General features: G+C 38.0%; 1 long non-coding RNA gene across 3 annotated transcripts; it reads left to right on the top strand.

Annotated features, from left to right (window-relative positions):
* The first annotated feature begins 2665 nt into the window (after positions 1-2665).
* Positions 2666-17149, top strand: LOC133490712 (uncharacterized). Of its 3 annotated transcripts, XR_009792269.1 has the most exons (7): positions 2666-5760; positions 7225-7286; positions 7839-7946; positions 12497-12570; positions 14960-15062; positions 15424-15453; positions 16284-17149. It is a non-coding gene; the product is annotated as an uncharacterized LOC133490712 (long non-coding RNA). The 3 variants fall into 3 exon arrangements; XR_009792268.1 differs by lacking the exons at positions 2666-5760; positions 7225-7286 and having other exon boundaries at positions 7296-7946; XR_009792270.1 differs by lacking the exons at positions 2666-5760; positions 7225-7286; positions 12497-12570 and having other exon boundaries at positions 7296-7946.
* The last annotated feature ends 599 nt before the right edge of the window (positions 17150-17748 follow it).

Raw genomic sequence — 17748 nt, 5'->3', positions numbered from 1 at the left:
CTACTCATTGGGCACACCTCAGAACACGAGCTTGCTCCCTCACGTTCCCGGTCGTCCTCAGTTGCAACGGCTCCACCCCCCCAAAAAAATCACATTCAGGTACTCGCTCATCCGTTGACTTTCAGACAACTTCATTGATTCTCATTTAGAAAATTGTAAAATCCCTAAAACCAGTTTACATGACACAAAAATGCCAGAGCCACAACTTGCTACAATATACAATAATAGAGTACTATTACTCACAGCTAAGAAAACTGATCACACAATGCGAAGACGTTACAGTTTTTGGAGTTGCCGAAACTGACTAATCATTACAATGATTGCGATGCAGGTAAAAAAAAAAAATGTCTTTCAAATTTTCATATAAATCTGAAACACAACTGTGATAAAGATTTGTATACTGTAAAGAACAAATACATGTAAATGAAGCTACTCCATCCATTACAAATTCATCTGTTTATTTATCTGTATTCAATTCAACTTAAGTTACGTAAAACATTTTTTTAATGACTGAAATAAGGATATCTTAATTAATTTAATGAGACAAGAAATTTCTCCAGCTTTAATTGTATTATATTTTTGGGTTATTGTTTGTCTAAACTCATTAAAAACATTCCCCAGGGTAGCAATGAATAATTTATACTAATAGATCTCCCATTCACCATAAATAAGCAAATACTGTACTAAGCTTCATTTGATAGGACTCTATTCACATTAGTGCCGACATTAATGGTGCAGACTAAAGAGGCATAATAAAATGGAGGGTTTCACTGTGGTCCCTTGAAAAGAAAATGATATGACTAAAACATGGTAGTTCATGGTGGCCATGCGCCCCCTGGCCATGCCCCCATTTTGAAAACCATTGAGCTAAAGTCAGTGAAATGGAAAAACATTAACAGGTGATACGGGCAGAACATCTTCGGAAACGCAGTCTGTGTGCTTGTTGTCCCATAGCTCATTATAATTTTACATCTGCCATGGGAGTATGATAAAAGATGCTGTCTGCCTCAAACCACTGAAGGTCATCCAGCTAGAGCCTTGACACCCATTTGTCCCCACTGTAAAAGCCGCTTGCACAGTGCGATTTATCTTTCAATTTAGCAGAAAATGTTTATACTTTTTCTCACTCTTGATGCCACTTCTACACCCAAACATTAAGGGAGAACTTCAAAAGCAGAATGAGTCAACGTGTACTTTTTTTTTGGGGGGGGGTGGATGTTGGAAATGCAATTATCAGCAAATGTAGACTCTCTAGGTTTACGTTAATTTATCATAATTACAAAAGAAATTACTTGTTTGTTAACCTGGTGAGGACAACACAAATAATCCAGAAGTGTCAGGATTTGGTGGTCTGAGAGGAATGGCAGGTGGATCCATATCTAGAATGGCAAAAGACTCGAAGGAACTTTAAAAACCCATGTCTACAACAGTGAATGAAAATACATTTAAAATGTCCATGTCAGAAGAAAAGAATCACACAAAGAATGACAAAACCAGGTTAATCAAACAGAAAATGCACAGGTGGAGGAATACACTGGCGAGATAGGAGCTGATTAGTTGCTACATGAAAACAATCGTGGATAAAAACAAGCACAAGTAGTTGCAACACTGATAACTAAATGGCAAAAATCGTCAGCGCTATTACAAGAGTGTGCTTTGACAGACTGTTGAAGTTTGTCCTCCAGATATGACAGCGGCTGTCAGAGACAGAATTTCATAGGTGATAATTTAAGTTAGTGGGATGTCGCCGGGGATTTTATGTCAAAGATTGGTGCCCTCTTTATTTACGGTATTAGGTCATACAAGGTGGAAATGTGATGGAATGGAAATAGAGATTAGCCTTACTCTGCAAATTTTTAATGTATTCTCTATCAAGCTATGATACTAAATACACTTGACCTTTGTCTGTCTCATCCACAGAGGTCTTTTGTCAGCACTTTACAGATCACAGTTCTCAACCCATCATCTTCAAAATTCCAGACATGGCTGTCCAGTGTCCAAATAAGGACTCGGTTCATTTTGGATTTAACACAAAATGACTGTGGGAGCTGAAGTCAGGGTTCAACCAATCACCTTTCAACTTTTGTAGCTAGAGTCAAAGGTCAAGTTGCAAAGTCTTAAATCCCTCGTAGCAGATGAATATTTACTAAAACTCATTCACAGCCTGATCTTCTTTCATCTCGCTTTCATGTCCAACAATTCTGATTCCAGGAAAAGAACTGGTGTTTTTATATGGTTTCTGCAGAAGTCTTCTGAAATCTCCCCCCATTTTTTAACTGTTAAATCTGAGGAATATACATAACTCTTTCACTGCTGTAAGCTCTTCCAGTCTCGAATGGGGTCATTTTTAACTCCCCACGTGGTGAGTTGTAAGATATTTGAAACTTCAAAAGGCTGCGATGTGAATCTGACGTCTCATCGAATTGGCTTTAAAGCTGAGCGCACCTGCAAGCTGTTTTATCCAAGTCTGCAGGACAACATTAATCATAAATGCTACTTAAAAATAAATGGAGCAGAATCTTTTGACCAATTCTGAAATAAATACTTTCATTCTTGTTAGAAATTGACAGAGAAGAAATAAAATTTAAAAAAAAAGTCCATTACACGTGTGTCTTTTAATGGATGGCGCTCAAATTAATATTAGTTAACAACGTCTGTAGAAAAATGTTCCGGTTTGTTTGTTTATAATGGGATCCACGTGGTTTTGATTTGATTTGGGGAGTTATCCAAATAATTTAAAAACATTCTTGATGTGTCATTGAGTCTGTATGCCTTTCAGATACGTCTGACTCACATCTGATGTTTTTCTCTTGCTTGTTTTTGACTCACATCCGACCTCTAGTTCCTTCAAATCTGGCTGCTAGTCATCACATTTTCAAAGGTTCTGGGCAGGAAACAAAGGAAAGCCAGATTTTCAGTCTCCAATTATACTTCTTGCAGTAGTATGGCTTAGTGAGGCTCCTTGAGTTTGGTAAATGAACACATCTAGAAATACAGTGCATTTGACAATCAATTATAATATGAAAACTGTAAATTGAAATTAAAAATGAACATTATTCAGTCTATAATGGCATACTTAATGTGGCGTTTGCAAAGCAGGGAGCTTCTTTGGCAAAAAAGTTAAAATAAAATCTACTATTAGTACCTTTGAATCCTTGTAGTAACTGTAGTATTTGAAATTGTCAATAATAATACGGCGATTGTACAAAGCACAAAACTATTACTGCATGCTGTGCTTACAACGCTGAGTATCTGCAATTCATTCACCGCAAGACCAAAACGATGTTATATCGCCCTCAGTTCGATTTACTTTACTTAATTACTTTCATAACTTACCCTACCCAATATGTGTGTGTGTGTGTGTCTCCATGGACATTTGTGTGTATATATAGTATTTACAATTGAGTGCTGTGTAATATCTTATTCATTAGGATTACTGACAAAGATTAGTCTTTTATCGCCAGTTGTTCCACTGGGGCACAGAAATCAAAGGTCTGAAAACTGACATCTAACAACCACAAAGATGTCAAGACTCATCTTCTTATATGTTCTGCTACGAGCGAGGCCCTACTATCGTTGCAGACTCTATCTTTTGAGTTCACATAGCTGGCTAGCCTGGAGAAGGCCGATAAAGAAAAAAATGAAAAAGGGGTTCAGTTTCTTCCATCTGAGAAAGTGTGCTTGTTAAAGCGGAGAATCCATTCCCCTTTCTCTGGGACCTTTGATCTGGGATTACACAGGACACTCCGTGATGAAGGCTCTACGTTTGGCCAAGGACTCGGTCATGACGGAGGTGCCCGAGGTAGTCATATGCTCTGAAGTGAAAGCAGCTGAGAAGTAAGCGTGCAGACTCAAAAGTGGATTATTACAAGACGGCCAATTTTTCAATCAGTAGGCCTAGAGTTGAAGCAAAAACGGCCTCATCGAAACTTGCCTTGAACCCCAAAGAAAACGGAAGCTCTGTTATGGAATGTAGCTAAAGTCCATTTTATTTTAATTCCCTTTTACTGTTTTGGGTCAGCTAGCTAAACACTTGTTGTTTGGAACAAGTTAAGACAACAACTCTATTGGTCGAGTCGCAGTTTTTGAAATGGGTGACAGGGGGATTCAGTCTCCCTGGATGGAAATCTCTGAAAAGTGGCATTGCCCCTCTCCCACCGTATTTTGAACATCAAGATTAGGGTCTAATCAGTACTATCCATTGCTCTTGCTGACTTTTCAGTGGTGAGAAAGGTGAAGACAAACTGATATCGGCCCTCGAAAAGACACAATTTTTGATATACTGCATAGAAGTGGTGTGGCTAGGTATTATTTTTTCACATGACTCCAAATCTCTGGTTTTGCATAGGGCTCAAGTTCAAGATAGTTACAATTCACTCCATTGTCCTGTCGTGTCTCTTCTGCCCCTGTCTTGTTTCCCTGTTTGCTTCCTCTCTTTGGATTATTGTTGTGATGTTAGAATTATAAATGGGTTTTCTGGCGGAGCTTGGATTTGATTTATTTCAATGGGATTCATTCCAACCCCTAACTCTGGTCCCTGCTTATCGGGCTTGATTTCTTGATGAATGCCCCCTGCCCTGTCAACAGCCATTTGCAAAATCTTTTCTCATAAATACATCCTGAGATGAAAAACAAACTCATGGTGAAATGAACGTATGACCTTAACAATTACACCATCCACGCATGTCTGAAAAATATAGACATGTCTGAATTACAAATAATTGGAATTAATACAATTAAGACAGAAAATGCTTCCATGTCTCTGGACAGCTCAGAGACGTTGCCTTGTGCTTTGTTGTTTTGTGCTTATGACGTGGACTATGGGTGATTGAATTCAGATTGACATTTGTTGTTTTCCCAAGGCAACTAAAAAAGGAGTGTTTAGTGTCTTTTGCTTCATACAGAGTCAAATATTGGTGGTACCAGCCTCCAGCTAGCTTTTGTCACACCCCTTTAGGGCTGCCAGCTTTCAATGTGGTGAGTTGGAGTTTATTATTTAGGTATTTGTCTTAGCTGGGGTTATTTGGGCATAATTAGTTTTAAAAGTATTGTTTTTTTTTTTTTACTTAAAAAGTGGCATGGGCCACGATAGGAAAATGCAGGTCCTAGGGTGACAACAGTTCAGAACCACTACGTTGCATAAAAATTGCCAGCAGAGGTGGTTTCTTCTACCGGGCATTTTTCAAACTGTTATAATAAAAATGAGTTGTCACCTGGTGGTGGCACAGTGGACAATTGGTTTTCACATCTGTCTCATAGATTGGAAGATGTGGTCAAATCTGGCCTCCCCTGTGTGAAGTTTCCATGTTCTTCCGATGCCTGTCTGGATTTTTTCCAAGTACTCTGATTTGATTTCCTCCCACATCCCAAAAACTGAAGACTCAATTTCCTGTAGGTTTGAATGGGAGTGTGAATGATTATTTGTGTGTGTGCCCTGCGATTGGCTCACGACCAGTTCAGGGTGCGACCTATTTCTCACTCAAAAATATATGCGCTTGGCTTCAGTAGAACCCTAATGAGGAGAAGCAGTACCGAAAATTGATGGATGTCAAAGAATTTTTTTGATTCGGATGCCTCCCTTGGTAAGTATTCTGGGCACGTCCAACCGGAAAGACGTCCCAGGACACGCTGGAAGGACCATTTCTCTCGGCTGGCCTGGGAATGCCTCTGCTTCCCCCCAGAAGTGCTGAATGAAGTTGCTGGGAAAAGGGAAGTCTGGATGTCCCTGCTAAAGCTACTGCCCCTGTGACCTGAACCCATGTAAGGACTAGAAAATGGATGGATGGGATTTATTTTGATGAACACGTTTCAATTTAATTTTAGACTGTGGCCTCACAGGTAATTGTTCTTTGCAGTGATGAAGCACAACAAAGAAAAAAAATGGACTTTAAAAATGAAATATTCTACTTGAAGGTTTCAATTTTAGTGTTGTTCTCAAAGATAAAGAACAAAATGTCACATTAGGTCCCACTATGACAACTTGACAGTTCACTGCACATTAACAGAACCTCTGAAGGCAATTAGAATCCAACAATACTTAACATTACTTTACAAAATAGTGCTACATATACTGTACTTGACACAAGCAGGAGCATAATTGCTTGAGCACTTCTGTTTACAGCCCTTATCAAGCTCTCAACATGGATGACACATTCATAAGTGATGAAAGAAAGGGGAAAAGGATGTTCAAAGGTTGAACAAAGACGTTTCCATCCAGATCTTTCTTCCTCGCACAGTGAACAGTATTTGCAAACCACAAACTGAACTGCCTATTTCTGTTTTTAACATCACCAGTTTGGCATTTGTTATCAAATGATCCTAAAATAACTGTACTTACTCATTTAGTTTGATTATCACACATTAAATGTTTTCAATAATATTGTAATAACACTAACAGAAAAAGGTAAATATTGTGAAACTTTCTCTTGCAACTCATTAGCTATGGATTAATGACGAATATCAAAAAGATACCTACTTTTGATGGTAATTTTCATCCAGACATTTAAGAAAACAAAATTAGTTACATTATCAAACAATTGCATTCTTGTCTTTAGGTCTGTAAAAAATCTGTACAAAAATGTAAAGCTTACTGTTGGAATTTAAATTTAGCAGCAGTCCAAGTGTAAAAATAATAAAGTCCTTTCTTAACGCATACAATTTTCTAAGAAATGGGAAAATAATTTTAAAAGAAAACGGTGATGTGAGAAATGGGAAAAAAGTAAAATACAGTAATCAAAAATGCATTAAGTCTCTCTAGCACCACAAACACCAACAGACATTGTCATTATCTTTCTGAAACACAAACCAATGCAAACAACAGAGGCGGCTTTCAATTCTATGGTCTGCCTGCTTTAATGTTGACAGATAACCTTAAGTTGGGAATTTATAGCTATGCAGAGGCACGGGGGGTAAAACAAGCATGCCTATGTAGTCATGGAGTTGTGATTCAATCAAACTCACGCAGCGTTAAACATCAAAATGATGACAATGCATTTTAATTTGTAACCAAAAAACCTGCTCTGTGTTTTGTAGCCTGGGGGATAAGCCATGCAGTCAAATCACAAAAAAAAAAAAAAAAAAACTGAAATTGCTACAAAAACAACAACTGCACAGTTCTGGTCCAATACCCAAAGCGGAACCAGTCAGTCACCACCTACAGGGAACATATGTGCAAAAAATAAAACTTCAATTCTAACTTTCCGCTGACTTTGCTTTCTATTGCAGGACCCACAATGATGAAATGACAGAGAAACAGGTGTGGAATTCAAACTTCTAAAGACATACGAGTACGTAGCTCTCGTAATGACCTAGATTTTAAATGAGAACTGCTCTCTTTCATTGCCAAGAATATAACTTGGAATATACATTACACAAGTTTACCTTAGAAGAGTGGCATATTCCCTTTTATTGTAATTGTATCATACTTGCTCCGAGGACAGCTTAATAAACATTTCAAACAGAGTTTATGTGAAATCTGCCCTCAGACATTTTTTGGCCTAGTTTGGTTAAAAAATAGTAAATGTCGGGGTTTTAGCCATAGTAACTGAAAATGTGTTGAATACAGCTCATGGCGAACAAACACAAGGTCTTTATAAAAATCAGTAAACCGCAGGAGTGGAGAGAAAATAAGGGAGTATGGTATAGATTCATGCAGCGTGGCTAAAATGATTAAAATTCTTATGGGCTCTCACCCAGTAGCCATTTTGCATCAGTAGATTGAGCTGTAGAGATCGCATGGTACTTTAAGTGCTATTTTGGAGAAATATGCTTTGTGTGTTAGTCTTACAATATCTGATTGTGTCTTTGTGTTCTCCCCATCTTGTCTTTTCTGTGAGGAGAAGCTGAACCTCAAGTTGCCAAGAAAACAAAATACCGATTCAATTGATGTTGGCCATCCAAACAGTATCACGTGACCAGGGAAAAATCTGAGCAATTCTCTTCGCCACGTCAGTTCAATAATTACAGTAATCTATTTCATTATTTGTGGTGTATTAACTGCAAGTTTGGGCTGTTTGAAGAGAAAACCATATAAAAAATACATCAGGCAATCATGGCTTGAACAACTTCAGATTAGTCAACACCAATCTAATGAAAGTCAAATCAATGTAAACTATATATGTCTACATATAATACAGGATGCAAGAATGGTGTGCAATAATCAATATTCATTGATAACAGATAGTGCATGCACTGAATTTAATTAAAATTTTCAGTGCATTTGTGTTGCTGCGTGTGACTCTGCCATGTCTTTAAGCTAAAAATAGAATTCACGACCAGTCAATGTTATCCTCAACACGTTGTAGAGTGATAAAGACTAGAGTTTTCCCAATCTAAACACGTGATCGGAAATCAGGCCAGATACAAAATACAATTCAGCTAATTGACAACTGAGCATCCAGACCATAATGATTCAATTGGCAAAACATACGGGCTGCTTTGCTCGGGGAAATTGGCAGATAAAAAAAGATTTGTTTGCAGATCAGACTAAATTGGTACACATAGTGATTAAACAAGGGTTACAGTACACACAAACTAGGAGTCCATTTTACATGATTAATAAATCCTGAAACCATGAAGAAATTTAGGGGATATGTGCTCATAAGCCAGAGCCTACTTACTAAGCATTTTACAATCTGAGTTCTCGTTTTGCTTCGTTAGATGTCCTTCTGCCTTTACCTTTACTCCTGTATATGATATCTGCTGGCAGAAACTCTGACATTTCTTTTCCTTGGTAACAAATTTGTGAACAAAATCCTGTGATAAATCCCATTGTGATGTTAAAAATGCAACAGCGATGTTTAAATTGTAATGTGCATCCTAGGATTTGTTGCAGCACTGTGTGTGACACATTGTTTGTGTGACAGTGAAAGCCTTGACAAATTTCTTTCAAGTGTTATAAAAAAAAAATGGGTGGAAGAAAAATGACACTGCTGCAATCATCACCTACAGCATTTAAATAGTAGAGTAATTTTCTCAACTCCAGTCAGTTGAGTGTCCCGATAGAGATGGCTGGACTGTTGACCCGTTGTTGGACTTCGCGTCGGACAGCATTGCACTGGGGCCTCTGAGTGTATTTATTAGAGTTCCCAGAAAGGAAAAAGGAAAGCCAAGTCTGTCATGAACTTAAGGAAAGCTGGCCAAACCGAGCCAGAAAACTGGTGAAACCCTCAGAGGGTGAAAGGAGTCAAGGGCTGTTCTGGGTCCTGTGTCCCTTGGCCAAAGCCATCTGGCAGCCAGAGAGTGATAGGTTTGTTAAGGCAATCATACGTCTCTCTTCACCTGTATCAAACCAATTGGCTGGCCTTCTATGGACAGCTGCTCCCCTTACAAAGTGGTTGACACATTGATGGATAATAATGGCTCGATACAACTGCCAAATGGCAAATACCAAACAGAGAGCAAATACAGAATGAATTACTAGATCCATCACCCTGATAAATTTGCACAACATACACATTTTTGTGGTGAAAGGAGCATCTAAATATCCATCCATCTATCCATCTATCCATTTTCTATACTCCTTATCTTCAGCAGGGTCAAAGGTGTGCTGGAGCTCACTTTGAGTGACAGTGGCCAATCGATCACAGCCACAAGTAGCAAACATTCTCATATTATCTCAGTCACAACACCATTTATCGTCTTCTTTTGTTTGTATTGTATTAATAACTAGCTGGTACTGATTCTTTTGGAACAGTAGACACTTTTTCAAAAATGAAGTTGCATTTATTTTATCAAAATCTTCTCTTTATGTGGTGATGAAATCATGGAAAGATAACGCTAACTCAAAAAATATTATGTTGTATGCATTTGTATTTTATCACCAGGATTATCTAATACCATTTGCAATATTTAGTCATACAAAGCTAAACGTAAAATTGTTCCACACCTCAGTTGTTCCACTTCAATGGGTGGTCTGAACAGACCTCTGTCACTTTTGTAAAGCTCTGTGCAACAAAAACACAATATTAAATTACTCGTGGGAGTTGATCAATGACGTTCTCTTGATTTAATTTGTATGGTAGGCAAAAGCCTTCCCCAAACTAAAGTGTCATTTCAATTTTGTCCTCACATGTGGACACAGTGATAAATAACCATATCGGTTGGCCTTTCACTTAAGGGTTTTCGAGTTTACAGTCAATGATGGAATATGAAATGAGCGATTGCCAAATGCAAACAGGTATGCGTGTGTGTGCGCGTTTAAATGTCCATGTGCGTGCATGCGAGCATGATGAGTGTTGTGTCACTAAGGTGGCCTGTTTCTATTAACCCTTACCTGTGTCACAAACTCTCTGGGGAGGTGATTATTCTCTAGCCTGGCTAATGGTCCTTACTGACAGCACTTAATGAAAATTAATGGCCCGCTCAAAAGATACTGCACACACAAACACGGAGGCTTCTCCCTTCATCGATGCGCATTATTGCAATTATTAAAATGGCATTCACCGCTGGAAAAAAAAAAAAAACAATAATCCAAACAACGTTAAAATACATCATGAGGATTCAATTGCAATTCTGAGGCAATTTGTGAATACCTCCAAAAAGAAGAAATTATTTTCTGTGAGAGTGTCTTGTCCTACTGAGGTACAAGCGGCAAAATCAGGTTCACTTACCAAGGAATGACATCATTCTTGTGGTGACTGTGCTCATGAGGTCAACAAAGATCTGGACTGAACAATGGAGAGTGAAACTAACAAGGGTATAAAGATCTAAGCACAAAGGTCCTTAGATTCCTGGTGCATACTGATACTCACAAATACAGAGTCCAAAGTTGAACGGAACATTTTTTTCCAATTGGATCATCCATTCAAACAGAAATTTCCAAAGAGGTCTTGCTATTAACCAATAATCTTAAATGTAAAATCCAGCAATGTTGAAAAGGTTCTTATGCCATTTAGGCACATGTTTGAAGTGGCTCACCATCGAGAGGAGCCAGATTATGTGGCTTGTGCATCTGTTTAGAACGACTCCAAGATGCCTCCCTAATGAGGTCACACACAGGGATGAGCCCCCAGGGATGACCCAGGACACCCTAGAGAGACTGTCTCCTGGCTGGCCTGAGAACAGCTTGGGATTCCTTCGGGACAGCTAGAGGAAATGGGTGGGGAGAGGGAAGACTGGGCTTCCCTGCTCAAGATACTCCTCCTGGGACCCGACCCGAGATAAGTGGAAGACATTAATTACCGCTGATTGCTGAATTGGTGGAAAGTGTGCTAAGGAAGAAACCATGATATTTTAGCATGGATCCAAATCCAGATTTAGATCCAGAAATATTTCCCAAAAATCTTAGCTGTCACAATGCACCGTCTGCACAGTGCATGCATCATCTCAGCCTTTGGGAGATTTCCTGTATTGTTGCATGGTCCCAGCCTGACTAATACTATGTCGCTGCATGTGTAACATTAGTAACATCAAATATTTTCAGAGATCCCAATCCAATACTTATATTTGTGCTGCCATATTTGATAAACAAAGATCTTGTAGGACTAAGCAAGGAGTCACGAAGTGCAGTAGAAATCTAAAAAAAGATGGACTTCCTTTCAAATATAAGTGGATTCACAGTAATACAGGTAATTGCATGACTGCCTCCTATAGGAATGGGGTGAAATCATATTTAGAAGTAATGTACAACTTTACGATTTACAATTTTTGACCTCATCACCTGTTGCATTGTTATTTATCTTACTGGTGATCCAAGGTAAGATTTCCAGTCTTGGGGTGTTTCAGTTAAAAGGATTTTAATGTGGGGTCTTGTGAAATAAGAACATTCAATACACTTCATTACTTTCACCTTTTTTAGATTCTCACTCTCGGGGATTGTCTAATATTAGTTATCACATTAGCCTATTTGTGCCATGCATATTAGCAGCAAGATTACATGATAAAGGGTAAATTCGGTTAATCGCAAAACATAGCTCACACACCAGATTCTTGGCATAAAAGCATAGGTGACGGGGGGGCAGTTGTTTATGTGAGACACTTGATAAAAAAAAACTATCATGGATCGTAACAGCTCTTATGATTTTGCCGTCTGTGCACTGCACAAATTGTCTTTCGTGTGCATAAAAATAAAAGCGCATTATGAAAAGTGTCAAAGTGTGTAAGCATTGGTGAGGAAGTAGCATGAGCAAGAAAGTATATGGTGTTTAATATTTGATTATGCATTTTCACAATGACTGCTTTGATTTTTACTATACAATCAAGCGAAGGGAGCAGAGGTTGTCAGATTATGATTGCGTGACATTCACATTGCAATCAAAAGACATTAATAATGCAGTTAAATGAGATTACTGTGTACACCTACTGCGGCAAAGCGGTCTAATGCCGAGATAAGAGCAAACAAGACTCCCCCATGTACCCCTTGTTGACGCTTGCAGCCCGAGTTGCTTGATAGTAGCCCTCGACTGCGATCCCTCCTGCCTCATGTGTTCCAGCACTTTTAATCCTCCTCTCACACTCTGCCCTTCTGTCTGACCTCCAACCCTCATCCCTGTTGCAGTCCTGACACCCCAATTCGTTCCGTTCGCTCGCTTGGAGGCGACATGTGTGGCAAGAGAGCCATCTCAGGTTATGGTATGATTTTCTTCTTGCCATCTTTTCCCCCATGTGTCTCAAAGATGGAGTTTGCAGCCCTTGGAGAGTCTGCTAAAATTTAAATAAATAAATAACCAACCGCTTGTATAATGTACCTCCACTCCCACCTACTGTCTGTTGGGATTTGATCACTTTCTCACTGTCAGCTGTTTTTTCAGCAAAGACAGAACAACAGTGCCACCTGTAGTTACTTCAAATGAAATAGGGTCATTATTATTGCAGACATAAACGTGTGTGTGTGTGTGTGTGTGTCCTCACGTGTGTGTTTGTTTTAGCCTCTATTCAATTGAAATGGACTAAAATATTCCAGTCTTGTGATACATGTGTCTCACGTTTTCATCCTATTTGTGGAGAGGAACAAGCTAAGGGACAATGAGGCCTAAATCTGATTTAATTTGGCAATTATCCTACGTCTGACCTCACGACTCTCTGTCTTCAACACACAGTGCTGTTTTTATGCGAATGGACATGCATTTGTGCCAGACAGAGGAGATGAAGCTATTAATTGAAAGGATAATGGAGACGAGTTTTTCATTAGACCACAAGGCATCTTTTTTCTGTGCTCGTTCATTGCAGATGAATTAGGTTATGGTTGCATAATCGATCAGCTTTGCTGATTTTTATTAATTCAAATCGCATTTCAATCAATTTCCCTGTAAACATTCCCCAGTGACATTATGAAATGTAAAATCTTCTCCTAAAATGTTAGCTGGAGTTTTTGAAATACTGTTTTCCCACTTTCACAAAAAATAAAAAGAGCTGGATTTTTTTTTTCTTGATGCATCACCATGACACAAACATCCTTCTGTGTTATTCATCTCACACAACAGTGATAAACTGCAGGTTGCTCAGCAGAGTTAAAACCTGAAGGCACAAATCTTGGGTCAGTCATCAAAATCCACCACCTCAATGGCCCTGCACTGTCTCATTGAAATAAAATAAAGATTTTTTTTTTTTTTTTGCCTACTGCACATGCAGAAAGCACAAAGAGACGCATGCACATATGCAGATGCAATACTATCATGGAAAACAATGCATGATCGTACTAGAAAACTGTCTTTTGCTCTGAAATCTAACATTATTGCATGGTTTCCAAGTAAATTTGATGCTTTTTATACTTTTGCCACAAAACAACATTTTTCACACCTTGATCATCAGAATAATGCAGTATTTCCTCTTAATTAGTTACAAAATAACATACACCGAAGGTCTTTGTCATCAATGAAATAGTTGATATACAACAATTTCACTAGCATTTATTTGTAAGACTACATTACATTATGGTAAAATCAACGTGACATCCCATTATCAACAAATTATTATGTAATTCCCGATATGAATACATGTTATTCATTTGAGCCAGGACAAGACTGTGGAAGCTAATTAAAGCTGAAACTTATTAGTGATGTAAATTTACATTGTGTAAATATTCCCTTGGTAACATTGTTGTTTGGTTGTGTTATTTCTTCTTGCAATAATCTAAAAAATGCATCATGTGCTTAATATTTGATTTCAATACCGTATATTTTTAACAAAGGCACTTTACTGTATGTTTTTTTTTCATTAATGGAAAAAAATATACACATTTCAAATTGTTCTCTAATGCTGTACTCAAGTTACAATACAATATGACAGTTACACACTTCAGAACCCAGAAGAAATAAAAACATAATGCAGGTTTGAGGAACTCAATACAGGTGTGGGCACAGGGGATGATGATGTGAAGAGTCACTTTTAATCTATTGCACTTAACTCTACCAATCATACTTATTTAATAACTGTTAACCATGTAATGTTCTGATGTAATAGATTCCTTTATGCTGTAAAAATTACCTTCTGGAAGCAAGAAAAAAAATCTGCCAATAGAGCAAGTATTCATAAACTTAGATGTTAAATCTTTAAACAATTTATTATCTTGCTTTATATGTTTAGAACACAAAAGTAAAAATTGTCATCAAATAAGATGTTTTCTGTCTCTAAGTTCACTAGGTATGATTTTGCAATGTAAAACTTTATACAAATCACGTTCAACATGGGTTCAGCACTCTCTTGAGCCCAGGAGTTGTATATCCTTCATTTAGTCTCGTCTTTGACTCATAGATATACAGTATTTATTTCCAAAGCATATTTATTTTCCTGCATTTAAATAACATGTTGACATGATAAGAGATTTCCACAAGAGGGTGGTAGTATATCATCAGTAAGTGTACATCCACTCCCTGAAATTACCTGCCACAATGCAGCCAGTCTTTCTTAACCATCTCAAAAATTAAAAATTGCCAGAATTAAAGATCATTGATATTGTTGCAGCACAGACAGATGTTGATCTCTATCCATCCATCCATTTCCCCCATCTTATCCTTTTCAGGGTCACAGGCGAGCTAAAGCCAATCCAGACGACAGTAGTACACCCACTGCAACTATTGAAATATTTTGGCTACCCCGTTGTGGAAATCACATGCACTACTGAGGTTTGGAATGTCATATTGATTTTTTTTTCACGTGACAAACACTAAAACTAAAAGGATTACACACTTAGCAAAACATTACCCCAGATTTGCATCTGCGTATGCACAATGTCAGCCTCACATTATTTAAAAAAAAAATAAAATGAAAAAATACACAGCCATTTGTGCAACACTGAGCTCACGTCCTTGCAATTCCAAACCACTGATTGTCAAGTTAGCAAACATGACTCTTTAATAATAGACCCACCAATTAGGTTTAAGCACAATGGAAATACAGTAGGTGAGTTCCATCTTCAACCAAAATGGATGAACAGAGATCTATTTCTATGTGTATTTTAATTTTTTATGCTTCTTTCTTTTTCAGATAATTATAACCTTTTCTGGATAAAGCATTGTAAGTTTTTCTTATACTTGATGAGCTTAGTATTATGCACATTACTGTAGTATCTCGAAATGTTGTGCGACGTATTTTGTGACTCTCCATGTCGACGACTGATTTGGGTACGTGGAGAGAAATATGTAATACATATTCATACATCAGTGTGCAGGCTAAATATTGTATCGTGTTTGGTCCATTTACATATTGCATTATGCATTTGCTCATTCTCCGTGTATTTCACTTATCGTACTCTAATTACTGAGAAGTAGAAGTGCTAAAAGTGTATTTAGGTCCGCAACGGTAATGTGTAAATCGTTCAGAGAGTCATGAAACGTGTTTTCGTATGGTAATATATATATTTTATAACTAGGATATAGATTTTTACTTGAATGTTTCATTTTGCAAAGGCTCTGAAGTGTTCTGCTACTTGTGTGTGTGCGTGTTTGTGTGTTCTCTCCCCAAATTGTTGCTTGGTTTTCTGTCTCCTGCATTGGTTATGGCCTTGTGACGGGCTCTATTGACGTCTTTCCTTTTGCACACCATAGACGATAACAAGCGGAAGAGAGAAAGTTGGTATCTGAGAGAGAGAAGACTAGGAGAAAGAAAGGAGGAGTGATAAATAGGGGGCCTCATTAATGTTTTATTTATTTATGTAAGAGGCAGAGGGGTGGGGTAAGCTGATAGGCAGCGGCTCGTCTGCCAGCTGAACAAAGAACAGACGGTTTTCAGAGACAAGCAACAGTTACATAAATTCCAGGGACACGTGCAAAAAGTGTCATTTGCAGCATGCTGTAAAGCTAGGATTAAATTATTTTGAATTAATTATCATTCTTTTCCACTTCCAGTTCAGCAGAGTGAGATCTTACTTAACTAAGCTCACTCTCACAGTCTGCTCAGACAGTCTCCCGTCGGCTCCATTTCGCTCCCCCGTCCCACTTTTTGGAGTCTGTGACGCCACACTTACAAGTGACAGCTTAATACTGCTGCAAAAATTGCTGCTTGTGTGGACCAGGCAAAGTGGGGATGGAATTTTTAAATTAAAGTTGTTTTGGGTCTCATTTTCATGGTGCTGTTTTACTGTATGTATTTTTTGGTTGTCTTTCTGGAGCATTCCGATACACTTAAAAAAAAAAATGAAATTCAAGTAAACGCTTATAAATTGAACATAATCCATTCCAGGCAGCTTTTGACGTTCTATTAGGTTAGATTCTGAGCTAATTTGAAATATGTAAACTTTTTGCAGGTACTCTTTTAAGTAATTCGTTGGCATAATGAATAACCATGTACAGTATGCACTGAAAGTGCACCACTTCACTCGGATTCAATTAGGCTCCATGTCTTCCGCTGCAAGTTGTTCCTTGATTATGTATATATTTTTTAAACCTAACAAACTTAAAAATGTTTTTGACCTGTGACAAAGTCATGGTTCCCATTCATAAGTTGCAAAAGCTGTGATTTGTTTTTATATATTGGAAACATTTAACCCGAGGTATGTGCTTAATGTAGCATTTCCACATGCAAGTATTTCGAATTCATCACCATAATAATTTCATTCATCCTTTTACAGGATTTTTATTCTGTGGTAAGATTACTTATTATGTATTTCTGAGTTTCTGTTCATATTTGTAATTTGTTACGCATGTCAACTGGGTCACATGTTATTTAGCATACTATGTGTACTTGGCCATTAAAACTGATTCTGATATGTAAATGGACAATGGTGGAGGCTCCATATAAAATCTCACTTTGGGCACTCCATTGGGCAGAGGCTCTGAACCCGGCCCTATTAAAAAGTATTGGCTGTGCGTGCAACTTCATATTAGGTTTCCATTTCACTTCCTGTAAGTGCAATGGCCAGATTTTCTGTACTGTCCCTAATGTACAAATCACTTTGTTATCTCCTTGAATGATGTGTGTGCGTGGTGTCTGAGTGAGAGAAGCACATGTGAATTCATGCCCTTCATCACTCTCACACTTGGCTCTTTCATTGTGTGCCGCTTGCGTCATCGAGCTTTTACAAACCCTTCACTTTTCTTTTCACATTAGAGCCAGCAGCCAGAGGCTCGTTACAGCGGAAGCCTTTTAATTAAGGCAAGTCACTGTGTGACATCTTAAATCAAGCCATGGTTGCATTAATCATATTACTTCAAACTGATTCAAAACCAGTCCTATCTTTTGGGGTGTTGGGAGGGATCTCTTACCCATAAGTCAGGAAATTAAACAAACGCGTGAATTTTTTTTCCAAATGAAAAACTGCTTTTCATGATTTGTTGTACTAATCCAGAATTAAAGTGGAGTTTAAATGTAGCC

Source organism: Syngnathoides biaculeatus, chromosome 17 (assembly GCF_019802595.1).
Source record: "Syngnathoides biaculeatus isolate LvHL_M chromosome 17, ASM1980259v1, whole genome shotgun sequence".
Lineage (NCBI taxonomy): Eukaryota > Metazoa > Chordata > Actinopteri > Syngnathiformes > Syngnathidae > Syngnathoides > Syngnathoides biaculeatus.
This window is presented reverse-complemented; position numbering and strand designations above follow the sequence as displayed.